Source organism: Leptinotarsa decemlineata, unplaced genomic scaffold (assembly GCF_025532065.1).
Source record: "Leptinotarsa decemlineata unplaced genomic scaffold, Ldec_3_MD MMD2_tig00004307_RagTag_RagTag, whole genome shotgun sequence".
Taxonomy (NCBI): Eukaryota; Metazoa; Arthropoda; class Insecta; order Coleoptera; family Chrysomelidae; genus Leptinotarsa; species Leptinotarsa decemlineata.
Genome location: NW_027412606.1, coordinates 1,756,374 through 1,774,774, shown reverse-complemented (window position 1 = coordinate 1,774,774; position 18,401 = coordinate 1,756,374). Strand labels below are relative to the sequence as shown.

At 35.5% G+C, this 18,401-nt stretch overlaps 1 protein-coding gene across 1 annotated transcript in view; it reads left to right on the top strand.

Annotated features, from left to right (window-relative positions):
- LOC141483851 (selection and upkeep of intraepithelial T-cells protein 1) overlaps positions 1-18,401 on the top strand; it is a 566,613-nt gene that overhangs the window by 262,750 nt on the left and 285,462 nt on the right. The window lies entirely within an intron of this gene.

Here is an 18,401-nt window from a genome sequence, read left to right as displayed (position 1 = left end):
ACTGCAAAACAGTTCTATAAACATTTTGGCAGTTACTATAAAATTTGTCTAACACTCTTAAAAATCAGTTTTGTAAAGACTTCCCTTACTGCACTTTTGCAACATATCTGAGCGACACTTATAAAATAATCAGAAGACAGTTTTATAAGAGTTTTTCAATAGTTCTAAGTGAGCGTTATAAAATATAATACAGCCGGAAACGATAACAATAAAATAAAAAAGTGTTAAAAAAGTTTTCTTGACGACTCAAAAAGTAATTTTGTATTGGACACTAGGAAAATATAATTGATATGTCACCAACTGAAAACTGAGGAATAGAAAGGTTGAAGCCATTTTAAAATTACACTTTCGCACTCATAAAACTGTTAGAGACATTGTTTGTGTTTTGAAGATTAATATTTTTACTGCAAATGAAATTTTCTTGACAAATATATAGCCTATTATTAGCAAAATTTAAGCGCGCCACTCATTTATACATATTTTCGGTAAAATTTTTAATTATACAAAAATTCACTCTGTCGACGTATTAATTTTCTAGTCACAAATTTAACTCACTTCATTCCAAATAATATATTGTTATAATATTTAATGTATTTTTTAGCTGTAAATATCACTTTATGTGCGGTATTTCATATTTTCAACTAATTTCAGTATCCCGGATCGCTATCATATAAAATGGCGTCGTTCTATAAAATAAATTGGTATCAGTAGCAAGCATTTCAACGTATTTCAGCTACTATGTTACCCCTATAAAACTGTTGAGAAACACTTAGTTCTGGGAGTGATGGTATTGCGGCAGAGTCGGACTACTTTTAAAGCTGTAGGTTTCTACAAAAGTGCTTGTATGAATAAAAGATTTCTCACATACAGTTTGGATAAATATTAACTGTCGGGATGTTTTCACTAAAACGTTTCTTTCATCGATTATAAAGGCTAAACGACGGGTTTTAACCATTATAAAAATATTTTCCTGTTTTACGCAAAAAAAATTGAAGCACTAGGTTGTGTGGGATAGTTTAAAGTGTTTTTTTAATATTTCCAATATACAGGACGACTTAAAGTTTCCAGAAAGTTTTTCATGGAACACCAAGTCATTTCTTCGTCTATTTGAAGCACCTTGAACTGAATTTAAAACTAATATATACCCCCCAATAAATGTTCAAAATGACCGCCATTGAGTTATAATTAATTTCCCTCATATATTCGGGATACAAACAGAAAAATCCACTACAGTATCCACACAATGGAATTATTATCAAATTGAAAGTATAACATATACATACACATATATATGCCTATCATAGTGTCTAAAATTAAGGATGAATTAAAAATATTAAATTTACTTATGGTGTACCTATACTCAATAAAAATCAAATATATAGAAGTTGCTGAAGAACTAATTTCCACCACGATATCGATGGTGCTAAACATAACTGAAATTTTGAAGAATTTTTCAAAGCTGTGATTAGGAATCGATGTCAGCTGGTTGTTCTTGAATGCTGCATTTTATTCTTGGTGGCAGCAAATATATATTAGCAAAAGCAATTTGGTTTTATAAAACTTATAATAATGTTTTTGAATTGTAGTTGATATACCATACTATAAAATAGTTGGGAAATTATCATTGAAGTGACAATATGCTAATGAAAATAAAATAGTATCTGAAAGCATTCTAATAGAATAATTTCATTAAAGCTACAGGAAACAGTTATAAAATAAGCTTGAAATAGTTTTATAACTATCATAAAAATATCGCAGAAAAGTGTTATAAAACTGCTACATAACAATTTACTTCTATAGAAAAATAAGTTTTATAAGTTAGTTGCAAAAACGTTTCTGTGGTAATTTCCTGACTATTTTATAATGGTTTCTTAATTTTATTTCATAAACGTTTCTGTGACAAATTTATAAAACATTTTCATTGCCTACAAGTGTATTGTGTTCACCGATCATCTAATATAATCAATTAGCATTTTGGAAGTAATTATAAAATACCAATAAAACTGTTGCAACACCATGGAATTATAAAACAACTTCGCTGGTTGGGATGACATCGCTGAGTGTCTTAGATTTATCTTAAGTCGAAGAAAAAAAAATCGTTGCCTTAACCATGTTTCCACATATGGATATGATTTGACGAATAGCTCGAAAGTTATGCTGAAATATAAGTTTTTGATCTGACTGCCGCTTTCAATTATCATTTAATTTTTTGAGAGAAATACCACTGGTGATTTCGAGACGATTTTTATTCATTCCTTTCATTTATGGAAGTCACTGAGAATTATTCTTCACAGGCGTTGATGATTCAATATTCATGGATAATTATGTACCCATTGATGTTTTCCATTTTACAGCCATGAATTGAAAATCAAACCCAATTACCATTTTCTTCAAACTTTACGGAATTTGGAGTGTCCCAGTGTTATAAACACACTCTCCTCCTCTCAGCAAACTTTCCAATATATTTTTAGGGTCGTCGAAAATTGGCAATTATAGTTTTGATTGGGTTATTGCCTTTATCACTCATTGAGCTAAGGGCAATTTCCGAAATCGTAAATAAATTTCAGGTTATGAAATTAAAGTAACGCCTACTCAGATTGGATTTTGTTAGGCGCCCCCTCCTCATTTGGAAAAATGAATCCGACAGGGATATGGTTTACTTTCATTATTGGTCTAAACAATATTCATTGGATAGGTATTTTTCTCAAAGGTATTGTGAAAATGGTGTTTTGACAAATTGACTTCAACTGTCTTCATAGAAATATCATTCCAATTCGGATCAGTCCTAACGAGAGAAGACTATACTGGCCGTTTCTTTCATTACGTATATATTTCATCATATGGAGACGATTGAAAGGGAAAGAGTAACTGTTGTACGGATCAGTACAATAATCCAAGAAAATTTACAGGGCCTTTCGCCCTTCTCGAGTTATATAGAGCAAACTAGAAATTCTGTTTTTGGATTTCAAGAATAGAACTGTTATTTTGAAAAATATGAAGTACTGAAAAAAGAAAGTTCTACTGTATTCGAAATTTTCTATAATAATATTAATGTTTACTCAAATTCAAATCACAAAAAGAAATAACTTAAGTAATACATACAGTTGAATAAATATCGTAGAAACCACAGAAGTATCAGAATCAGATCTGTTGTAAACCAGTTCAAAACTGATGAAACCTGTTCATAACCGGTTCAAACCGGATCAAAACCAGTTCAGCAGACCTGATAGAAGCAGATCAAGTGTCCGTTCAACCTGTTCAATCACCTGATCTATTCAAAAACCTGATATAGACCAATTTGACCCTGTCTTGCGTGACAATTTAGTTGTATGCCTGGCTGGTAACGTCACTGTTCGTCAGTGGTACACCACGGTTGGATGCCTGGCTGTCTGTCTCGCTCAATCGGGGCCGAGTCTACTTGTTTCAATTACTGACTTGACCTGTTCTGGTTCCGGTGCTTGCAAAATTATTCCAGAGTTTGTACTCAACTCATAACTTTTACTTGGATGCTCTGTTTGGAACCTTTGGTGTAGTAATGAATATTACTGGAGTTTAATCCCAACGCCAAACTGTTATTTTAACACTTTGATGCGTGTTCCGATCACCAAGCGACCATCTCCAAGAGGAAGGTCACTTGGTGAACGAAACACGTGTCGAGGTGTTAAAATAACGGGTTGGTGTTTGGAAAATATTCCACTGATATTCAACATCATTCAAAAATATAGTTTCTCGCGCTTACAACGAATTATAAACGTTTTTCGGAGTGTTTTCAATAATCACTTAAGCTGCATCTTTCGCTCCTCGTACTGACTAAACACAAACGTATCCAATCTCCTGCTGCAAGCGATGCTACTACATAATATACTTAGCGTATTAAGCTCGACTGGAGTCGGAAGAGAAGTTATACAATCTACGTTGGTACATGTTGAAGTTAATTAAACTATCTCTATTTAGTTATTGCCCCTCAAGAATTATTACCGTTCGGGTTTCCCTGCTAATTTAGCTGTTGAACCATTTAAAGACGAGAGACAGGCTGTAGTTATTGTCGATAAACATATTCGCTAGCTCAGAACAACATTCGAATTTCATGGCGGTAATATGATTATTTCACATAAATGGAATGATGTAACGGTATTTTAATCTTTAGTGGAATTAAACCGACAGTACACGTCGCCAAGATAACTATGTATTGTTTGTACAAGTGCACCCTCCAGCAATACAATTAATTTAATGAACGTTTGTATGAAAGCGGTTGACAACGGTTCATGGTGAATTTTGATAGTAAAGACTTCCATTGTCTAATTCGATTCGAAATGTTGATATGGAACAAATTGAATATATGGAATGAATAGCTGGAACACCAATCATTGTGAGCAATGAAATATGGAATGAAACGAATGAAATAATCAAGATAAAAGATGAAAATGACCATAGAAAAAAAATAATTGAAAATGAAATGGAAATGAAGATGAGCACAAAATGAAGAAAATAAACGATCAAAAAAACTTCAAATAAAATAATCAAGATAAAAAATGAAAATGACCATGAAGTAAAAATGATTAAAAATGTAATGGATATGAAGATGAGCAAAAAATAAAAAAATAAACAATAAAAAAAAACGTCAAACGTTCCGATTGTTAGTATTCACAATCGTTCGCGACTGATGACTGGTTATATACGTTAATCGACAGCTTTTACCTGTCCCTCCTTGCCTTCTCCATATTTTTTCCATATGTTGCATATCTCCCAGCTAGCTTGGCTAAATGCTTCGTTGGACAACATATATGCAGCGTCCTCGAACTTTCTCTCAAACCAGTGTTCCTTCCTGTGGATGATCTCAGCTTGGCACCACTTGGTGTTATGTTGATGAGTCAAAACATGCTCTGCTATTCCCGATTTGCTGGTTTCTTCTTACTGTGTTTTTCTTGTGCTCGGCAATTCGGTTTTCAATGACCGATATATGATTTGCCGCACTCACAGGGTATCCGGTAATTGCAATTCTTGGAATCGCAGACCGAGTTTGGTGGCCTGGTTTTCATGAAGCTGCTACGGATGGTGTTTCTGGATCTGAAGCAGATTCTGATGTACTTGAACCCATTTCTTCTCATCCTTTCCAACAATTCTGTGACGTAGGGAAGGGCAAGCACTGGTTGTGACGGCTTCTCTACTTTGCGAGGCTCTTGTCGTCTTCTAGCCAAAATCTGTTTCAACATCACGTTGAAGTTCAGATCTTTTGTTGAAGATCTTTTTTGATGACTCCTCCTTGAGACCTTCCTCCGTATCACAGAGCTAGAAAGTACGATTCACCAGTCTTGATGATTCGGAAGATTCTACGCTGGTTCGACTAGACTCGAGCCTTCTTGTGGGCTTTTTCAACAGTCAGAGTTTCAAATCACTCCATATACAGGGTGTAACTAAATAAGTGTAAAACATTCAAAGAAGTGATTCCTCATCGAAAAAAAGATAGGATCTTTCAAATAAAGAAATTTCATTAGAGCATCCTTTATTAAGATACAGCCCCTTAGAGGTGGTATATGAAATTTGTATAACAATTGTTTTCACAAGCACTAAACAATATTGAAATTAAATTGATGGATGTAGCCGTTACTATGTGGTAGGAGATCATGATGAAAAGAGGAATGAAAATTTCTATTTTTTTAACACTTGGTGGTAAAAAACATAGAAATTTTCATTTCTCTTTTCATCAATATTAAAATTAACCTGACGTTTCGTACTACCAAAAAGACACTCAGCCAGAAATTTATTTGGTGTACCCCATGGTTGTAAGGGGTGGAAAACGCAACCCCTAAAATTTATTTCCAATGTAACTTTTTGTCTTATTATTTGTTTACCATTCAAACATTTATTTCCGATAGTCTGTTTCATTTTTAACAAAAAATGTCTCGTAGGTTTTTTGCCCAGAACAAACCAGTTCGCAGCAAAAAATTATTTTAGAAACAACTACAGAGATACATCGTCATAAATGCGAAAATACGAAACTAATCTATCAAGTAGGTCACTATTAGCGATAGTGACAATTAAATTGGTATGATGCTGAAAGTTTGTGAATGTTCGAAATTGAATTAATACTAATTGTGTGTTGTTGTTCTGTTCTTAATTTGTTACTTTAATAATTCACTTGTTATTAAAAGGAAATGGTTGATATGCATAACGTTTACGGTCTGTCGCAGGGGAATGGGTTAGAAGCTTCTAGAAGATATGCTGAAATGTATCTTCAACGGCAGCATCCTTCATATAGAATATTTGCTCGACTTCATCAACGATTACGAGAATATGCTTCATTCGACAAAAAAACGCATGATTGTAGTCGCCATCGAGAAGTACGAACACCACAGCTTGAGGAAGCAGTACTCAATTTGATTGAAGAACAACCTACTACCAGTACTAGAAAGATTGCTTTCCAGCTAAATGTTGGTCATATGACGGTATTTCGAATTTTAAAAGAACAACTCTTATACCCTTACCATCTGCAACGAGTACAGGCACTGTTACCGCGAGACTTTACGAACCGTTTCGAATATTGCGATTGGATGCTGGAAATTATTAGAAGAAATTGTGACTTTCTGAAGACGATAGAATTCACAGACGAATGTAATTTTTCTCGGGATACGATTATTAATTTTCATAATTTCCACATATGGGCTGATGAAAACCCTCACGCTATTGTCGAAACTAACCATCAAGAACATTTTTCTCTTAACGTGTGGCTCGGAGTCATTGGAGATGATTCAATTGGGCCTCATTTCCTACCTCCTTCAATAAATGGTGAGGCATACGTTCAATTTTTAAGAGAACTGCATCCAGTACTGCTAAATGAAGTTCCTTTGGGCGTCAGAAGGGATATGTTTTTTATGCATGATGGGGCTCCCGCCCATTTCAGTCAAGTAGCACGTCAGCATTTAACTGAAACATATGCAAATCAGTGGAGGACCACAGAACTGGCCTGCTCGATCCTCGGATCGCAATCCTCTCGATTTCTCTATTTGGGTCCATTTGCAGCATTTGGTTCATTGTACTTTTGTTCGCGATGTAGATGACTTGAGAAACCGCATCATCGATGCATGCAGGGTAATCAGAGAGACTCCAGGAATATTTGAGGGAATACGTGGCACAATGCGCCGACATCTAGACGCATGCGTAATGTCTGTAGGTACATATTGAACATTTACTATGATTTTCACATCTTGAATGTTTTGTTATTGATAAATTAGTTTTGTTTATTACCCTCTAATCGTTTAATGCAGGTATTAACTAGAAAATGACAATAAATCCAGTTCGCATTTATGACGATGTATCTCTGTAGTTGTTCGTGAAATAGCTTTTTGGTGCGAACTGGTTTATTTTGGGCAAAAAACCCAGGAGACATTTTTTGTGTAGAATGAAACAGGTTATCGGAAATAAATTTTTAAATGGTAAACAAATAATAAACCAAAAAGTTACTTTGTATTTAAATTTTAGGGGTTGCGTTTTCCACCCCTTACAACCATGGGGTGAACTAAATAAATTACTGGCTGAGTGTCTTTTTGGTAGTACAAAACGTTAGGTTAATTTCAAAATTGTAATTATTCCAGTGCTTGTGAAAAAAATTGTTAAATAAATAAATAATTACATATATACACATACGTAAAGATAGAAATTCAATTTTTCAATATTAAATCGTCGTTTTTTGTAAATGTTCATTACACACGGGGGAAATATTAGATTTTAGCTCTCGGTTTTTGATAATACAACCTCGTGCTCAAATCTAATACTTTTTTCCCTTGTATAATAAATAACTATATCTTCCTTAGACCTGGAACTTTCCGTCCCGGATGTGAGTATAGAAAACAAGTTTGTTGAAATGAATGTCACGAAAATGGGCGGCTCGCAATTAGTACTCTTTTAATTTGACCAAAGAACAAAATAAAAAGACGACACCTATCGTGGTTCACATTTTGAAACTGTATGAAAATAACAATGCCATTCCCAACACGAATCAGAATAAAATATCCTGAAGTGAAATGAACCTTTTCATCACTTATTGAATCAATTGTGACGTAGATCAGTATTTGAGTGATTCACTGATACGCCAGTGCTATCAATTTGTTTACAGATGATTCAAAATCATTCCACTGCTCACACAAGCAGACACTCAAACACCACAACCCAAGACAATTATTTCCGGAATTTCAAGAACACCCGACCACCCGTGTGTTTCTCTTCCGTTCCACTTAAGCGGTTAGATCCGCCGTCTGATCAAAGAGAATCCTCATCTCCGGATCTCGAGTTGAGCCATCTTTTGTCGCTACGATTCGACACCATTGTGATGCCGACTACAGAATTCGAGTATACCAACCCATCTCATGTCTTATTCCGTTCACTGATACGAGCTAATGAAATACACTATAGTGCATGAAAGGAGGCATCGCAATGGTGTTACATGCGGAGGGCGAAACGGGTGAACAAAGAGTAGAGGATGAAACACCTCCCGGTTTTGATTGGCAGTTCAGTATCAGTACGGTTTGTCGAAGAATATCTAAGTAACCCCTCCCAACTCATCTTATGAAAAGTAGAGTTTTCAAATTCAAAAGATTCCGTCGTATATAAACGTCCCTAACGAAAAATCCGAATCATCATTGAACGGGGAACTGAAGGTATAATCACCTTCTTGGATGTGATCGTGAACTGTCATCATGATGGGAAACTGGGTCATAGAGTGAAGAAAAAACCAACGCGAACAGACAGGTACTTGAATTTGAACCCCAACTACCAGCCATGGCAGTTGAGAGCTTGATTGGAAAGCTGGTTGAGACATTTGTTTAAAGGTGGTTGACAATGTTTCGTGGTGTATTCCATCAGTTTGGACTTCCATTGTCTACTTCGATTTCCCCTAGTAGTTCAACGAAATGCCCTAAATTTTTCACAAAAGTTGACGTTTTACCTTGCAATGGTTTAATTATTGGAAGTAAAAAACTGGATAAGTTGTGAGTGGCTGAATCTCTGGAGCTAATGATTGGTCTGAGCGGAACATCCTTTTTGTGGATTTTGGGTAGTCCAAACAAGTGAGGGGGCTTTATTGTGCGGTGTTAGCGATGATCTCTCTTTTTCCGAAAAATAGACTTGATGTTTTTCAAAGTCTGGTACAACTTCCTTTCAATTGATACAGTAGGGTCTCTTACGATCTTCGTGTATTTTCCTTTCTGAAGCACCTCTTCGATCTTCTGTCCGTAGAGATTAGTATCCATCACAACAGTAGCGTTTCCCGTATCTGCAGGTGAGATCTTGATGGTGTTGTCTCTACGTAGCCCGTTGAGGGCTCTTTGTTCTTCGTTGCTGACGTTAGAAGTTGGAACTGGTTCTCGATCTAGCTGTTCTTTGATTTTACGCAGTCTTAGATGAAACATTAGTCAACCTGCTGACACACCAGTAAAATAGATTTGATACAGTCATCTTTCGATGTGAAAATTGACAGTATCTGATCAACTTTCCCATATTTAAAACTGAAGAATATTTGTGGGGTGTGGGCTGCAACGAAATATCTATTTCGGTTTGAAGAATATTCGAATTTGAAGAATAATGATGGTAGTGATGTATCTATTCATCTATCTGTGCGGTCCCAACCTATATGTCTCTAAGAGTGATTCATTACAACCAACGGCTCTTTTGACGAGACATCGGTGTTGCCCTACGCTCAAGGAACATTGAATCCTCAGGCAAGACAATATTGTTGGTGGGGTTTCCAGCTCCGGTGAGATGAATATCTTTCAAAATGAGGAGCGGTTGGAGTATTGGCATGATCTCCAAATTACCACATTGAGACAGATATCTCGGATGTACAAATGCAGAAAACTGTCATTTTTCGATCATTGCTTCTGCCCAATACACATAACTCTTAGACTTGATGGTGACCCCTTGGTATGAGGAGCGATCATTGGTTAGCGAAATCCCCCCAAATCAGCCTAATCTTTGGTATTGTAATAAAGTTAGTTTTATGCCCCTCGTATATCACGGCGAATGTCGAATCTTGTGAAATAATGTCATCGCAGCAAATATTCATGGGGCGTAACAGTGATGAACAAAGATAATTTCGAACTCGTGTCTTGTACAGAGTTTTTGTACAATTATTGCAAAGCATCCCACTCCTGTTCAATTTTTTCTGGTTTTGCTAAGTTTAATAAGTGATAATTTTTTGACACTCCTCTTATAACTCTCGCCGTGAAACAATAATCAATTTTCGTTCAGTTCTAAGTTCACATGAATATATTTATGTTGATTCGTTTGGAGCATTGTTTCAAAATTGAAACTGATTTCGTGATTTTCTAATTGATTCGGCCGCTACTTGATGAAGATCCACAGCAATTTCGTAAGTTGTAGGAAAAGTCGAAGTATTTCTTTTTTTCTGATTATTTTAGAATATGTCACTGAATCAACGATAAGTGTTGTTCCGTTCTTCTAATATTTTTCAGAATTTTAAAATCATTCAATCGTTGGTATGATACTGAAGTTGCTATTCTAGATCTATCTCCTCTCGAAATTTTTCTGGAGAGAGAGGCTAGATGGACTGCTGATAGACTGGTGCATATTGCCAATTGCACAAATTAATTTGGTGCAGAGTGCAACAGACTGTAGATTGACAGTATTCTGGAAATGACCTCTGACTTCATGCCTCCAACTGTCAACTACGAACTGCCTCATAATGTATTGTTTCCGAGTAGAGAGGACTGGATCCTCCTGGAGAAGTGAATATTAAGAGCAGATAGTTGTTGGTTCACAGATGGATCAAAAACACCTTCCAGTTCTGGTGCAGTACTTTTCAGTCGTAGACCCAGGACAGCGATATCAACCTGCCTAGGGACCTTTGCGACTATATTTCAAGCAAAAATCTATGCTATTGGGTTGTGTGAGGAGAGATTGGTAATATTCTCAGACAGTCAAGCGGCGTTGGAAGCTCTTGGTTCATACCGAGCAACGATGACTTAAAAAATTGTATCTGGTCTGGATTCATTGCCATACTGGCTAAAAAGCAATGAGGCTGCTAGTCCCTCTGAAAAAGAGGGTACTGTAAGCAGCTTTATCGGACCAGAACCTGTCATTGGTAAGGATGGCAAGAAGATTCATGAACTTGTGACGAAATTTTCCAGGATTGGCTCATTTCAAGCCGTTCATTCAACCTTCGGAGCTTGAAACCAAACAGTTGTTGGATTACAGTAGGGATGAAGTTTGATGTCCAACACACCTTCTCACGGGTCGCTGTCTTCTGAATCTTCGTATACAGAGACTCGGAATGTCGGAAGACATTGTGTGTCACCTTTATTTGGAAAATGATGAAGCAGCAGAGCACATACTTTGTGGGTGTCCCGCTGCGGACCGAGTCAGGTTTTCAGAGTGACAGAGCCGCACTCTCATCATCTGACTGAGAAGATTACTCACCATATAAACTAATCGGCTTCGTTAAAAAGCTGGATTTATTTGGTCGAGTTTCAGCCACAATGCGGGTTGTGGTGGAGGGTCGAATGAACCCACTCACTTTCGACCTGATCTAACCAATAGTGGATGAAAGTATGAAGTTCAATGTATGTAATTTCTATGATACACAAATCAACTTTTTAGTAGATAAAGTTATAGTTGTTATTTGACATTCCACTTCATAAGTTTACAGAATCATATTGTGCTGCTTGGTGATAAAATGAATATGTATCCAAATAATACACGTGATTTGAATGAGAATTCGTAATATGCTATTTGAAAATGTAACTCAATATAGAGTTCATTCCATTTTATGCATAATATTCTAGAATATTCATTCGACAAACACAAAAACCGACTTTAAATACATCGGTTCCTTTGTGAAATATCTCGTCGCCCTCATCTTGTAATTATCAATATTTCGTGATAAATACAAAACATTTATTAAGCAATTTCGACTAAAACCCTGGATATAGGACAATACCCTGAATAATTAACAACATTTCGGACTTGGATACTCAACCAAGTTACATGATATCCCTCGAGAAAGGGTTGATACTGAAACAAAAGGAGATGATCTCTATTATTCCTCTTCCGGGTTCCAGCTGCGGCTTCGATGTAAAATCGATTTTGCGGACTAACTTTAGCTAGCTCGAAATATTATGTCTGGAAATTTCCATATAAGATCGCAAACTTTATATATGAAGTAATATAAGTTTGTCAATAGTACTGGCAGAGTACAATTATTATGTAAGGGCATCTTGTTATTAATCTCACAACTCTACATGGAATTACAACATATCTATAAAGCATTATTTAGATATTTGAAAATAATACTTCATTTTTCCAGTGACATGCAGAATTATGTACGGAATTCGTCAAAAAAACTGTAGTCGATTAACTAAAAAAAATTAACTGAAACCAAGACTAAAACTGAAACTCTTTCAAGAAGTGAAATCGATTTTCAACAGGTTACTCCTAAGACGTTGTTTGAATGCTTTTACGTCAGAACTTTCCTGACCAGTCTTTGCCCAGTCGCACCGAGTGACCCATATGAAATATTAGTCCTTCAAAATACACATGTAAGTCATTCATCTGTCTTGTATCAATAGTTTGAATTTGCTCATTGGTTTTGAAAGAGTTTGAATTACAAAATACAAAAACCCACGCCTCAAATATGTACAAACACGGCAAGATTGAAGTTTGAAAAAGTTCAAATAATTCTCTACAACTAGAGGTACGAAAGACACAACGAAAAATTTTTTCTGCGATATGAACACATCATTGAAACACGTAGATGACCATCAAAAACATATTCCGTATCTCAGTCGGGATTCGACCTATTTACAATATTATCAGTCGTTCCTTCGTCAAAACTTATCTCATGTTTCTTAATAGATAACTGACAGAATTAAGTTTCAAAATCACTAACTCACAGTGTCCTCTTCAGTCAAGATACTCATCGATATGCAGGCCAGAAACCTTACACATAATATATTTTCCAAAACTTCATTAATAATATATACATGAATGACTGAAACCTCCAGCTTTACTGTTTGAGAACTCCTTCATTTTGAGAACTCGTTCACGTGGAATAAACTTGTTGAGGAAATTTTTTCAAATAGATTTCATTGACAGCGATTCAAATCCAATGTGAATCACTACTTTCGCCCAGGCATCGCTCTTAGAGTGCTCCACGGATTCTCCTGTAGTGCGAAATGTTAGTCATGAGAACCTGCTGACATCTCCGAAAAAAAAAATTTGATACAGTGGAAGTTTACAGTATTTGATAAGCGTTCGTATACTCAAAACTGAAAAATATTTGTAGGATCTAGCAATGAGACATCTGATTTGAATTTGCAGGAAAATGATGGTAATAATACCTACATAGTCTTTTGTAGTCGCATGTTTTGTCTGCTTTAGATCTGAGAACACTATCCGTAGAAGCCTCACGAAAACCAGGCCACCAAACGCGGACTGCGATTCCAAGAATTGCATTTACCGGATACCCTGCGAGTGCGGAGAATCATACATCGGTGAAACTGGTCTTTGAAAGTTCGCATTGCCGAGCACAAGAAACACACACAACGAGGAGGAATAGCATCAAATCAGGAATAGCAGAGCATGTTCGGACTTATCAACATAACATCAAGTGGTCTCAAGCTGAAATCATCCACAAGGGGAGCATTGGTTTAGGAAAAATTCAAAAATGCCGCATATATATTGGCCAACAACAAATTTAGCTAAGCTATCGTAGAGATACGCAGCATATGGACACCTATAATAAAGCGGAACACGACCAACTCCCGCCTAACGGTCAGCTCCCGCTAAAATCGATGAAGCGGAGGGAGGGAAGAGGGGATAGGTGAAAGCACTCGAATGACCTATAAATAATGAGATCTCGGAGAAATAAGTCCAGTTATTATCCGAAGGCGACTGTAATACTAACAATAGAAACGTAGTGAAGTAACTCGTCTTGGAATCCTTTAATTTTTAATTTGCATTCCTCGTTAATGATTTTCCATTTTCATATCGTATTGATAGTACAATTTTTTAATTGTTGCTTGTATTTCATTTCATTGTAATCTCAGTTTTTTTGCTTGATGTAATTGTTATTTTTCAGCTAATCTTCATAATTTTCTATAGATTCTTTCAGGGATTTCAAATCAGCTCATATCGTAGTAGACAATGGAAGTCCAAAACAATGAAATTCGCTAATGAATAGATTGTTCGGAGATGAGTAAGGGCGCATCACCCGCATAGAATGTGAAATGTATGGATGGGTTTGCTTTTACTGTGGCATTTTTATATATCAGGAACAATATCGAGCCCACTAATGATCCTCGAGGAACACCTACACTGAATTACAGGTGGTCACTGTTTTTTCAGTTACCCCAAGAAGCGTACTAGTGACGAGCGTGCAAATAGAATTTTATCTATTTCAGGGCATTTCCTTCAACACCAATTTCAATTAGTTCAGTTAATAGGATGGCATGGTTCACGCCGTCAATGTATTGAACGACGCTGTTTGGAGTTTTGAAGCTATTCTCTTTTTTTGGGAATATCAATGATAGACAATGTTGGACACGCTTTTGAGCAATTTGAGTATTCAATTCGATTCGATACCGTTCCACTGTTATTTCTTTTTTGAATTCTGCATCAATAATTAATTCCAACGAACTGTTCTATTTGATCAGTATAAAAAAATATTGGTGAAGGCATCCTACCTCGTAATTGAATTCCAATAGTATTCAAAAAACACTTCATTGTGAGATTGTCACTATACGTAACTAGTTCTACATATTTAATACTTCATATATCTCATTTTACAATTTGAAGCACCTGCATTTCAAATACCTGATTTTTATCTAAGTTTGTAATGGAGTACATAACCTGAGCTTATGTCCCAGTCTCCACATTGGAAAAAATATTCGGTAACGGAGAGTAATTTAATTCTAATTGATCGTTCAGTGAATTACCCGAATTCTTGAGTCTATTGATTTCTCTTCTGACTGTAACACATCCTATTCATGATTGAACTCATGACCTACTGCTAAAAGGTGGTTTGCAAATATGGAATTGGTATTTCTATTCACAAAACTACTTCTATGCTCTTTAATTCTTTTGGAAAATATTCTCCCTGTTTGGCCAATATACAGTTTTGGGCAAAAGCCACAAGTCAGCTTACATACTCCTGACTGCAGTTTTATCTTTATTGTTTCCAAAATTAGACTATTTTTCGTTCTGTAAGCTACTTTTGAGCATTCTTTCTTAAAAAAAAACGGGCAATATTATTGGTTGTTTCACCCAAATATGATAAAGTCCTATAACTGACGTTATCGCATCTTGAATTTGAGTAGACCAGATCCATGGGTTGATTTTGTAGTTTACTTGAAAGAATATATATTCACTTCATAACCGTTGTTAACCGCGATTTGTTTGATCAAACTCAACTCTCTCTGGAAATCACTCTCAGACAGTCTGTGGAGCATACTATTGAATGCAGCAACGTTATCCTGGTAAGGGTGTGTGGAGGAATTATGTATGATAATGTCCGTGTACGATGTTTTGTGGAAAATAGCAACTTCATGTTTATTGAAATTTTTCATAATAGTTGATTCAAGGTAATTCATTGAGTTATTTACCTCCCTCTCAGTGGTGAATTTTATTGACGGGTGGATGGAATTGACATACTAAATGAACCTGTCTAATTGCCTATTTGTATCAGTAAAATAGACTTAGATATCATCTACGTATATATTGTATATACCTTTACAAGAAACTGGTAGGTAACTGATTATTAAGGATTTTAAACTCTATGATATTCATGAAAATTTCAGTCAACAAGGAACTCAAAGGGTTCCTCAGTAATAGTATTTTCCTGCATGAATAAAATTTCTCGTCAAACTGAAAATTATTTTTAAATAGACAAAGAGTAAGTTAATCTGAAAATTTTTGTTTTATCAGTGAATTCACGTGGTTTTTGCACAAGAGACACCGAAGCAGTCCAATTGTTTCAATTGGCGGAATACTGGGAAACAAATTTTGGACATCTAACGATATCAATGTTGCGTTATCAGGAAGAATTACGTTTTTAATATTAACCACTGATTGATGATAACTATTTATACTTAATTTCGACTTGAAATTGGTATAGGTTTGAATCAATTATTCAAGGATTTCTGAGATTTTTACGGTAGCAGGAGTTACGAACACGACAGTTCTAATCGGGAAATTAGTTTTGCGTAATTGAATGAGAGAATACAGTTTTGGTGGTTGTGGATTCAAGTAGTAGGGTCATTCCTCAGAATATCGTAGCTCTCAGAATTAAAAAAATGTGGAGTTTTTCCAAAGAGATCATTTTTTGTAATGCAAGAACCATTCGACTTTTTCTGCTCTCTTAGAAATCACTTTATTGTCCTTAGCTTTTTGCTCAGTTGATTTTCCAATTTCAATTTCTCAAATAGACTGAATTTGATCAACAGGTTCAGTCTAATGGAGAAATTGAAATTGCAAAATCAATTAAGTGAAAAGCTAAGGATAATGAAGTGATTTTCACGAAAGCAAATATTGCATTACAAAAAAATGACTACGTAGGAAAAACTCTAGATTTATTCAATTCAGGAAGCTACGAGATTCGGAGGAATGACTTTACAACTATGTACCAGCATGAAGTTGCTGCTTTCAATAATATGCTTTACAAACTATTGATTATTCCACTGTCTGAGAGTAATTTCCAGAGAGAGCTGAGTTTGATCAAACAAGTCGCGGTTAATAACAGTTATAAGGTAGATATTATAGACTCATTTCTTTCCAAAAAACTACAAAAGCAAGCCATGAACCTGCTCCACTCAAATTCAAGATGCGATAACGTCAGTTATAGGACGTTGTCATATTTGGGTGAACCAACCAATAATATTGCTCGATTTTTGAAAAAAGATAGATAGATAGATAGATATCTTTATTTACTTCATTATTACTTTATTTACAGGAATCTCTAGAATTTTTATTGGAAAGTACTCGTACCACTCTTTTTTGACACAGAAAACTCTACATAATTCATTACTTGAACCCCAAACTGTTATTCCTAGCCTCATGATTGAGTAGAAATTTGCATAATATACAGTTAATAATACTTCGAGATCAACATATTTGTTATATACTCTCATCCCATATATTACTGAAAACAATCTACTGCATATATTGTCTCTCTGAATTGTCCAACTCGAAGTATCATCAATGCTGATTCCCAGAAACTTTACTGACGTATTGCAAATAAGTTTTTCACTATCAAGTGTTACGTGATGTGGCGTTTCCAAACTGTTGTTGGTTTCAAATATGAGGCAGTCAGTTTTTTCTTCATTTAGAAGCAACTTGTTCTCAAGAAAATATTCTTTGCATTGCTTGATTACGTCACATCCATTTTTGATTATATCTGGTAAAGTGGCACCAGTTAGCAGGAGATTGGTGTCATCAGCATAGTTGATAAGGCCTCGCTGATGTTATTGATAAAAATAATGAATAGTATTGGGCCCAGAATACTACCCTGCGGGACTCCTATCGATGTAGCCAAGGCCTTTGATCTAACTGTTTCATTTTTCTGGTTGAGTTGTACTATCTGCTTTCTGTTTTCAAGATATGAGTTGAACCAGATGTAAGTGTTACCTCGTATACCGTATTTGAAAAGTTTGCGAAGCAAAATATTGTGATATATGCAATCGAAGAATGCGTAATAGTCAAAGTTAATTTGTTAAGAACAATGAAGACAAAATTTCAGTGTCGATAGATAAGGAGTATATTAGCTGACTTGTGACTCTTGCCCAAAACTGTATATTCTGTTTCTGTTAAAAATCTGTTTTTCCTTTAATCAGCTGTCGCCCCCATACGAACGACAACTCTCAGAAGTTGAGAAACTTGTGCGAGCTGAGGACTAACGAGGTCTTACCTTTCAACGTGTGATTCCTAATAGGCCAAACAGGGAGAACATTTTCCCAAAGAAGTGAAGAGCATAGAAGTAGTTTTGTGAATAGAAAGACCAATTACACATTTGCAAACCACCTTTTAACAAAAGGGCATGAGTTGAATCATAAATAAGATGTGATACATTTAGAAAAGAAGAGTTTGAAACTCAATCTTCTAGAATGTTCAGAAATCAATAGATTCAAGAATTTGGGTGATTAACTGAATGATCAATTAGAATTGAATAACTCTCCGTTACTGAATATTTTTTCAAATGTGGAAAATGGAACATAAGCTGAGGTAATTTAATTCATTACAAACTGTGGTGAAAATCAGGTACTTTATTATGCCTATTGAATTAGGCATTGAATATATAGAATTAGTAAGTTAAGACATGCCTGAAGAAGCCATTGAATGGCGAAACATGTGTTGCGTTTTTATAAAATCGTTTAGTGAAAATCTCACAACAAAGTGTT